Here is a 10,562-nt window from a genome sequence, read left to right on the forward strand (position 1 = left end):
ACTCAAAATGCTAAATTGTGAAATTAACATAAAACAGTGATATTTTAGCAAGAAAAAAAATAAATGAATCAAGATATTTGCCCAAAGTTGACAGCAGACAGAGCACAAATCTACAACTGTCACAGAAACCATCTGCTCAAACAGACATTGGAATAGAGCACAGCTGAAACAGCGCGATGATCACCCACAATTTTATAGCTTGCAAATGCCCCCCCTTCTTATCTTTGCCAGTAATAAGTACAGTATAAGATATATAGCATAACTACTGCAATAATAATAATAATAATAATAATAATAATAATAATAATAATATCATACAGAAGGAATCTAAACTTTCTAAATATTGTATCACCTGGATTGTAATAATAAATATGAGAATTGTCACTTTCCAACAAGATGATTAAAGTCATTAATATTTATTGTTTTGTGATTTTAAGATTTTGGACTAATACGGAAAAGTTTAGACAATTAAACAAATCTAAGCAGTTTAACGCAATTGTCATTGTTAATATTTAAATCTTTTCATTATTGAACTCTGTCAGGACTATGTCCTTGTCCAAACACATAATCCAAATAAAATCGGTCTGAAGAGTTATTTTTGGAAATTACAACAGAGTCCTGGCAAACGCTTAGATTTAAAAGTAAAACTCATCTAAATAATTTTTAAGAAGAATCCAAGATAATTAACTATTACATCACCCAAGAAGTTTCTGATTAACTGTTTTTTATTCTGTTACACTGGGCTGTACTTTACAGTCATGTTGACAGAATAACTCTTAGTTGCACAACATTCTCAATCTAAATATATAACATTTTCCAATTGATCGTGGCGGTCGTCTCCTTACCAGTGTGTAGACCTGAATGAAGTAGTAGAAAAACAAAAGACAACTTGCAGAGTTGCAGATACGGGCTCATTCTGTGGACCAGAGCGATGAATACAAAATGATTAATTCACTGGTGGAATGCTGCCTCTTACAGCCCCCACCTCAGCACCACCCTCTCTGACTTAGGACGTTGTACTTTATACATCATGGAAAATGTGGTCGAGTGGATGGTGATAGCCATCAAACCACCACCACTAGGGTCACCAGTAAGAACATTGTGACATGTTCCTTCCCTGCAGAGCCACTTCATGAGGTCCAGCAATGCAGATAAGATTTATCAGGAAGTTAAAAGAAGTAGTTGTGTCAGCATTGACTATATAGAACAATGGACAGAGAGTGCAATAAAAATAACCAAGTATATAAAAACAATAGTTTCAATTTGCATTTCAGCATCTGCATTGGAGTTATGAGGCACACCCAATATTTGTGCTCAAAGAGCCATTACTCTATTGTGAGCGGGTAGGGGGGCCCGGTAACATTTCCTGGGGTATATGGTGTTTATAGCAGCCGAGAGGTTCCATACAAGTTACAGGTTGCGTGCAACTGGCCACAGCCAGTTTTATTCAATGAAAAAAAACCAAAGAGAACTCCAAAATAAACACCTTTTCGTCCGGCTAACTAAACACTTGTCACTCCTGACTAGGAGGTTTCAGCACAGTAACTTACAGGCAAATATCAGGCTCTCTCTCACAGAGACTCTGCAGCCCCTGTCCCCAGGCAGTGACAGACTGACTGAGCAGCCTTGCAGCCTTTTACTAGCGCCACTCAGGTGCAACTCCTGATTACCAGCAGAATCACTTGTAACTTGAAGTTTATAGGTCTAATGGATGGAGCCCATCCTCTCTCTCTCCTTCCATAAACCCCAGGACCCTTTCCAGCTTTTCAATCAAGCCTACAGACCCTCAGCAAGCATCTTGCACAACACAGACATTTTCCTGGGGTTTTTTAAAAGCAGTCAGTTAGGAACCTAGGTAAAATATATCTGCCACCATCTACTAAACCAGCAACTTTGTCTTACTATACTTGAAATTTTTCAGTCATATGGGTGGAGGGAGCAGGGGGGGATCGGAAATTCATGTGGTAGGTGTGGCCAAATTTTTAGTAGCTGTCAGGAGCCGTCCCCGCTGTTCCTCCTTGAAGCGGGGACGGTCGACTGACGGGTCAGGCCTGTTGCTAGGCATGCAGCGTCCCCGGCCATCTCTGCGCTGTCGGGCGCATGCTCTCTGTCTCATCCCATTGCTAGGCAACGGGACGCTCTTCTGTTCTGGCGGTCAACGTGTCTGACCGCCCCTGTTCTCTTCCAATTACCGGCAGCAGCCTCTATTTAAATCCTGCTCTGGCACCATTAGGGTGCCAGAGTATCAGGTCTCCTGTTCTACAGTATTGTTACTGTTTCTGCTCATATATTGATTTGACCTGGCTTCCTCTGACTCCTCTCCTGGTTCATGCCAATTGCTTCCGTTGTGACCCCGGCTTGCTGACTATTCTCCAGGTTTTCTCGTGAACTTTGACCACGGCCTGTTTGACTTCGCTGTGGATTTCCCTTCTGTACTGCCTGTCTCCGTTTGATTTGATCCGGACCATCCTGACCATTCCCTATCACCAGTGCCGTAACTAGACATTTTAGTGCCCTGGGCGAGACAGGGCACCGGCGCCCCCCATCTAAGTGGGAGTGACATTTGCTGAATGGGTGTGGCCAACCTAATTTGGGGGTGTGGTTGGCACTTTACTGAACGAATTCCGTAACACATATTTGCAATTGCATGAAAACCATATGTATGATTATATATTTAGTACAGTAGTTTTAGTTCTATTTCAGATAAAAGGAAATACCAATTTATGGATTATATTATACTCCCTATGAATTGAGGTAACTCTTCTCTGTAGAATTAAAGAGACTAGGTCCTAATAACATTGGAGATTGTGGTCCTAAATGGAGATTGGTGCTTTATCTCAATTGCCTTAGGATATTGCATCTTTAGACTAGAAGATCATTAAGGTGTTGGGGTGCTTGTATGTTTGGAACCATAACGAATGTTGGCCCTATCCGAAGAAAGCCACATGCTGTCAACTGGTGACTAAAACGTAAATTACAATCCAGCAAAACTTGTCTGCAATTCAGTGACAGCTTTTTTAATTCTCTTGTGTCCGATGCTGCTAGATCTACTTGGGTGATTAAATCTGGCAGAGATGACTCTTCAGAGTCAGAATCATGAGAGTACGGCTGTCACCCTCTGCAGGAATCTGCCCCTTTTAGTGATATCTGCCTCTCTGCAAAGAAATCTTGCAGTCCTTTAGTTTGCAATTTCTTCTGTACCTTGTTTCTTCTGCATCATAGGAGCTGGTATTATTTATTTTCTGCAGGGCACAGTATAAATCTCACGCTGCGTGGCTCCTGTATTTAATTTATATCCTGTGCGGTCTCCCATCCCAGCGCAGGTATTCTGTGTGGCAGGTGTAATTGGGAGCTACGGTTCTTGTGCAGGAAACTTGGCGAACTTCCGGCATTTGTAACGCATATGCGTTCCAAATGCTGAACTTCCTGCTTTCAGTGGAAAGCATATGCGTTCCACTGCTTCTAATGCCGGTAATGAGTTTTTGTATATGGGAAGCTGGCGATATAGCTGGCTATATCACCAGCTATATATGGTTGTCATTGAGCCAGGGTACATAAGCAAGTAGCGGGCAGCTGCTGCGCCCCCTTGGGCTTGCGCCCTGGGCGATGGCACCGCCCGCACCTGCCTAGTTACGGCACTGCCTATCACTATTCTGGTAACTGTCTAGGTGGACCGCGACCTGCATACTTTATGCAACCAAGCCCAATCCTCCTTGCGGGAGTCCCTGGTCAACACCAGGGGTACGCTAGACTCCGCACCTCCTAGTTCTGTGGCGCTAATACCAGTTGGTGGTCTGAGCGTTCTGAGTCCAGTGGCTCTTCCAGCCTGACAGTAGGTAGGGTCAAATCAAGAGGAGACGGGCCGCTAATAAACTAATAAACACTCTAGGCTCCAGCATTAAATCAATATCATCCACATTTAACAGCCCTAATGACACTAAACATTACATTATTAGCCTCCAATTACATCAATAAATACCACCCACAAACATACTACATCAATACCCCCACACACATTAGAGCAATCAGCAATACCCCCCACATAACAACAATCAGCAATGTCCTCTTACGTTAATTATTGGGCAGAGAAGCGGCATGTGTGACTAAAGCTGTGGGGCAGAGAGGGGGCATGTGTGACTAAAGCTGCTGGGCAGAGAGGGGGCATGTGTGACTAGAGCTCCCGGGCAGAGAGGGGGCATGTGTGACTAGAGCTGCTGGCCAGAGAAGCGGCATGTGTGACTAGAGCTGCTGGCCAGAGAGGGGGCATGTGTGACTAGAGCTGCTGGCCAGAGAGGGGGCATGTGTGACTAGAGCTGCTGGCCAGAGAGGGGGCATGTGTGACTAGAGCTGCTGGGCAGAGAGGGGGCATGTGTGACTAGAGCTGCTGGCCAGAGAGGGTGCATGTGTGACTAGAGCTGCTGGGCAGAGAGGGGGCATGTGTGACTAGAGCTGCTGGCCAGAGAGGGGGCATGTGTGACTAGAGCTTCTGGCCAGAGAGGGGGCATGTGTGACTAGAGCTGCTGGGCAGAGAGGGGGCATGTGTGACTAGAGCTGCTGGCCAGAGAGGGTGCATGTGTGACTAGAGCTGCTGGGCAGAGAGGGGGCATGTGTGACTAGAGCTGCTGGCCAGAGAGGGGGCATGTGTGACTAGAGCTTCTGGCCAGAGAGGGGGCATGTGTGACTAGAGCTGCTGGGCAGAGAGGGGGCATGTGTGACTAGAGCTGCTGGGCAGAGAGGGGGCATGTGTGACTAGAGCTGCTGGCCAGAGAGGGGGCATGTGTGACTAGAGCTGCTGGGCAGAGAAGCGGCATGTGTGACTAGAGCTGCTGGGCAGAGAGGGGGCATGTGTGACTAGAGCTGCTGGCCAGAGAGGGGGCATGTGTGACTAGAGCTGCTAGGCAGAGAGGGGGCATGTGTGACTAGAGCTGCTAGGCAGAGAGGGGGCATGTGTGACTAGAGCTGCTGGCCAGAGAGGGGGCATGTGTGACTAGAGCTGCTGGGCAGAGAGGGGGCATGTGTGACTAGAGCTGCTGGGCAGAGAGGGTGCATGTGTGACTAAAACTGCTGGGCAGAGAGGGGGCATGTGTGACTAGAGCTGCTGGCCAGAGAGGGGGCATGTGTGACTTGAGCTGCTAGCCAGAGAGGGGGCATGTGTGACTAGAGCTGCTAGGCAGAGAGGGGGCATGTGTGACTAGAGCTGCTGGGCAGAGAGGGGGCATGTGTGACTAGAGCTGCTGGCCAGAGATGGGGGCATGTGTGACTAGAGCTGCTAGCCAGAGAGGGGGCATGTGTGACTAGAGCTGCTGGCCAGAGAAGCGGCATGTGTGACTAGAGCTGCTGGGCAGAAAGGGGCATGTGTGACTAGAGTTGCTGGGCAGAGAGGGGGCATGTGTGACTATATTTGCTGAGCAGAGAGGGGGCATGTTTAACTAGAGCTGCTGGGCAGAGGGGGCATGTGTAACTAGAGCTGCTGGGCAGAGAGGGGGCATGTGTGACTAAAGCTGCTGGGCAGAGAGGGGGGGCATGTGTGACTAAAGCTGCTGGGCAGAGAGAGGGGGCATGTGTGACTAAAAGTGCTAGGCAGAGAGGGGGCATGTGTGAATAAAGGTGCTGGGCAGAGAGGGGGTCATGTGTAACTAAAAGTGCTGGGCAGAGAGGGGGCATGTGTGAGTAGTGCATTTTTCTGTACGAGAGTGGCCTAGTGCTTTTCACCTGCTAGACACACCCACAATGATGCACAAGCACGCCCCCATTGGTGTGGGCACACCCAACGTCTATATCCTCTGCTTTCTTGATAGTATTCAAGCATGATACATTCTGCTGACTTTGGATCTAACGTTCACCTTTTTTCTTTGGGAATATGCGCACACGCTTTACAGCCGAAGACACAGAGATGACTGTCACTTGGCGTTCTCCAAGACCACACCTCTAGTGGCATTTTTCCTTTTACAGCTATTGTGGGTGATCATTTTTTGAGGTAAACTGCAGTGGACACTGCTTCTGCCCAAAAACTTTTATCTAAGCGTGCATCACTTAGCATAGTCCGTGCTTCTTCAGCTATTGTGCCATAGTATCTATGTAGGGTCCTGGGTCCATAACCTATTAGCAGAAACCTATTATCAGGGCACTTGTGCTGCTATATGTTATAGGTGTCAGAGGCATTGGTGATTGGTGCTAGATATTAAACCACAAGAAGTTTTAGACTTAGCCAAGTTGTTGGTTTTCTTCCATTACTAACAGGTTCTGTAACCGGTGATATATATACATATATATATATATATATATATATACAAGTTAACCCGTGCATGATACTCATGCATTCTAGTCAGATCAAGCTACTTAAGGTGTTAAAAAGGTTCTTGTCATGCATTTGGGCCATAGCCCAGGCCTCAACCACCAACCACTCCCCACTGTCACCCCCGGCAACCACCAACCACTCCCCACTGTCACCCCCGGCAACCACCAACCACTCCCAACTGTCACTTCTCCTTCAAGAAATATATATATATTTTTTTTAAATGTTTATAAACACTTTTAACAATTAACAAATTAAAAACATCTTAGTATACCAAATTTCAGCCCTTTCTGAATTTTTTTTTCCACACACACTAAGAATTTAGTAGGTCAGTGTATAACTCCGCCCAGCAGGTGGCACAGCAGCTTGGTTTTATTTTTACACACACACACACACACACACACAGACAGACTAACACACGCCACTAGACATTTATATTATAGATATATATATGCCAAAAGTTTTGAGACTGACACAAGTATTGGCTTTCACAAAGTTTGCTGCTTAAGTGTTTTTAGACCTTTTTGTCAGATGTTGCTATGGTATAATGAAGTAACATTACAAGCATTCCATAAGTGTCAAAGGCTTTTATTGACAATTACATTAAGTTTATGCAAAGAGTCAATGGGCCTGATTCATTAAGGAAAGGAAAGTAAAAAAAATGAGTAACTTTGCACCTTGGCAAAACCATGGATGGGGATGTAAATTTAAAATGTAGGGATGGATTTATAGTTGGGGAAGGGCATAGATCAGCTTTAAATTTCAGTGTAAAAATGAAGGTATAATGTATTTGTGTGCTACATGTAAAAACAGCCAGTATTTAATTTATGTGCAAAATAATAAACTAATATGCACCCCTTGCATTGTAACATGGTTTTGTCCAGGAGAAAACTCATTTTTTTGCTTTACTTTCCTTAATGAATCAGGCCCAATATTTTTTAGTGTTGACTCTTTGCCCTGGCATACTGTCAATCAACTTCTGGGCCACATACTGACTGATGGCCACCCATTTTTACCTTATCAATGCTTGGAGTTGGGGCTGGCGCTGCATTCATTCTCCCCCTCCTTCCTCTACAGCAAGCATGCAACAGCTGGGGACCCTGCGACATCACAAAGTAGTGTAAGGTGTTAATTTTAGGAGGGGCAGACTGCTACCCTATCTTTGGAGGGCGGGAAAGCCAATTACATCATTGTTCTCTATAGGACTAGTCCAGACGTTTTGTCTGCGTCCCAGCAAGGGGCTTCTGTGGATCCACAGCTCATTTCCACTCCCCCCTCCAATCCCTCTGATCCAGGACCTACCAATGTTTAAAGAGAGAGAGAGATCCAGGGGTTTGCCGAGGGAGGGGAAAGCAATGTGGATATAAAGAGCCACTCCAAGGGGGAGGTGGTGTTCTTTCTGGGATTTCATTCATAGAAGGTGCAAGATCTGGTTTTGAGTTGTCATTTTCTACTAGAGTCTACATATGCAGCTGAGAGAGATCCGTGGGTCGTCAGGTCAAGACATCGAGGTGACTGTAGCTCCTTAAGCTAGTGGGGTAAGGGACAGATGATGTGGTAAACCTGCCTTGCATTTATTTACTGTGTTTACATAATAGTCTAGTGATTGGTTGTGTTACTATAAATGTATTGTTGTACTTTCTAACTGCATTTGAAGTTACAAAGTATCCTAGAAGGTACTGGGTAGACTTTCCTGGCATAGTAAGGCACCCGTGGGTGGCCAGCCAGGGTGAAGTGGGTAGCATTGGGCAAGAGAACCTGGTATCTTCACATTTTTAGTTTGGTAGAAGTGGGATCGCTCAGTCCCAGGTCCTCTCTGGATAGAGCTGCAGGGGAATTGTATCATGATACATTCCGGCGTTCTGCAAAGCAGTTAGCACTAGAAACCAGTTACCACATTATCCTGAACTTACTCCTAAAGGCTTTAAGGTAGAAAGTGTCACAAAAGCATTGTGGGCGTTAGGCGAGGGGAGATGCCTCCTAAGTGCCGATTTGATAAGGGGAGGTGCACCCCACCAGTGGAGATCGGAAGATGAAACCGTGTCTCAAGGGGGGAAATAACAGTGAGGTGATCCCTGGAAGTAAAATTGGTGTGAGCTCTGGGAACAAGAGAGCAGATCACAGCCCAGTGTTGAAAAAGTTCCCAAAGGAAGAGATGAAGCAATCCAGTGCAACCAGGAGAAAAGTTTACTGGGCTGAAGGACTGTGGCAGTGTGTGCAGGATGGGCATATGGATGTGTTGCACCACCCCACCACAATGCAGCACATTTTGGATTAGTGGGATGAGGAGTGCCCAAAGATTATTATGTGGAATGGAGCCAGTGTACAGGAGAAACTGGAGAACCTGTTGGATGTGTTCCTAATGTTTAAAGAGGGAGCAAGTGCCTGGAATTTTCAGGATGAACCAGAATGGGATGATTTTAAAAATTAAGTTGTTTGTACTATACAGAATCTGGTCACAGGGAAAATCCAGTTACAACAATAATAAGCAGTAAAAACAAGACGGAAATGGACTGTGACAGCACAGGGACATGCCTGATGAATCCCCTGCAAATGTACTAATAGAATCTGTCCCATTAGCAGATTCTACAGATTTACTAGAGACAATGAGTATGGAGGAGCTGATAGTGGAATGCCAGATCCAGGGTGTACCGTACCTGTACTGCACGCACAGGGATATCCTCAAACGTCTTTTAAAAGATCAGGAGAATCCCATCAATGCGTTTAGTGTTTATAGAAAATGGTTGCTCACTTTAGGTCCCCACATACCTCTCTGGGAACAAATGCAATCTCTGCAACAGAGTTTTGAAGAAGCAGAGGACAAGGTATGGCGACAAGGACTAACACTGAAATGTGGCAGGATCAGCACAGCTCACCTCCACTCCCCCCTCCAACCCCCAGATCCAGGACCTACCAATGTTTAAAGAGGGAGAGACCCAGGGTTTACCGAGGGAGGGGAAAGCACTGTGGAAATTTGACCCTAGATATAAGGAGCCACTCCAGGGGGGAGGTAGGGTCGTAATATAGTGTGTGAGGGATGGAAGGGAGAGGGAGGGTTTAATATAATGTGCAAGGGATGGAAGGGAGGGGGCATTCTTATTATACTGTGCAAAGGATGGAAGGGAGGGGGGTTCTTAATATAATGTGAGCGGGATGGTTGGGAGGGGGGTTCTTAATATAATGTGTAAGGGATGGATGGCAGGGGGGTTCTTAATATAATGTGTAAGGGATGCATGGGAGGGTTTTTTTTTATATTTTGTGTGAGGGATGGATGGGAGGGGGGTTCTTAATATAATGTGTGAGGGATGGATGGGAGGGGGTTCTTAATATAATGTGTGAGGGATGGATGGGAGGGGGTTCTTAATATAATGTGTGAGGGATGGATGGGAGGGGGGTTCTCAATATAATGTGTAAGGGATGAAAGGGAGAGGGGGTTCTCAATATAATGTGTGAGGGATGGAAGGGAGGGGGTTCTTAATATAATGTGTAAGGGAAGAATGGGAGGGGGGTTCTTAATATAATGTGTGAGGGATAGATGGAAGGGGGGTTCTTAATATAATGTGTGAGGTCTGGATGGGAGGGGGGTTCTCAATATAATGTGTGAGGGATGGATGTGAGGGGGGTTCTTAATATAATGTGGGTGGGAGGTAGGCTATTAAATTAATGGTGGTGTTTGGGTGGGTGATATTTTATTTGTGGGGTGATGGTGGGGCAATTTAATATATTTGCAGGGGCCTATTCATTTAAGAGTGGGGGTGGTTTGGGGGCTATTAATTGAATGTGGTGCTGAGTTTGGGAGGAGGGCTATTTATTAAATGTATATGCTATTAATTTAATGTCAGTGCTGGTTGGAGGGAAATAGATCTATTTATCAAATGTGAATATTATTATCTTAATGTTGGGTCTGGAGGGAGGCACATACAGGGGCAGACACAGTGGGTGCACAGGCATACTGGGCCCCGCCTACCATTTATCCCCCCCCCCCACATGAGTCCACTTTCAGTCTTTTTTTCAGGGCCACTTTAAGTTCCAAATCCGCCCCTGTCTGTGTCCTACCTCCCATATAATCATCTTCTCACAAATGTTAAACATTTAAACATTTCTGAAGTCAGTGGACAATTACAGTGTAGAGCTGAGATGTGTCCTCACACCAAGGATGGGGTTGTTTCAAGGAACTATTAGACTACCATCTCTGTTCAGCTGCCGGGACTAGTAAGTTTATCTGTCATTGTAGCTGCCATCTCTGTTCCTCCTTTGGTGATCTCTA

Source organism: Mixophyes fleayi, chromosome 9 (genome assembly GCF_038048845.1).
Source record: "Mixophyes fleayi isolate aMixFle1 chromosome 9, aMixFle1.hap1, whole genome shotgun sequence".
NCBI classification, from domain to species: Eukaryota; Metazoa; Chordata; class Amphibia; order Anura; family Limnodynastidae; genus Mixophyes; species Mixophyes fleayi.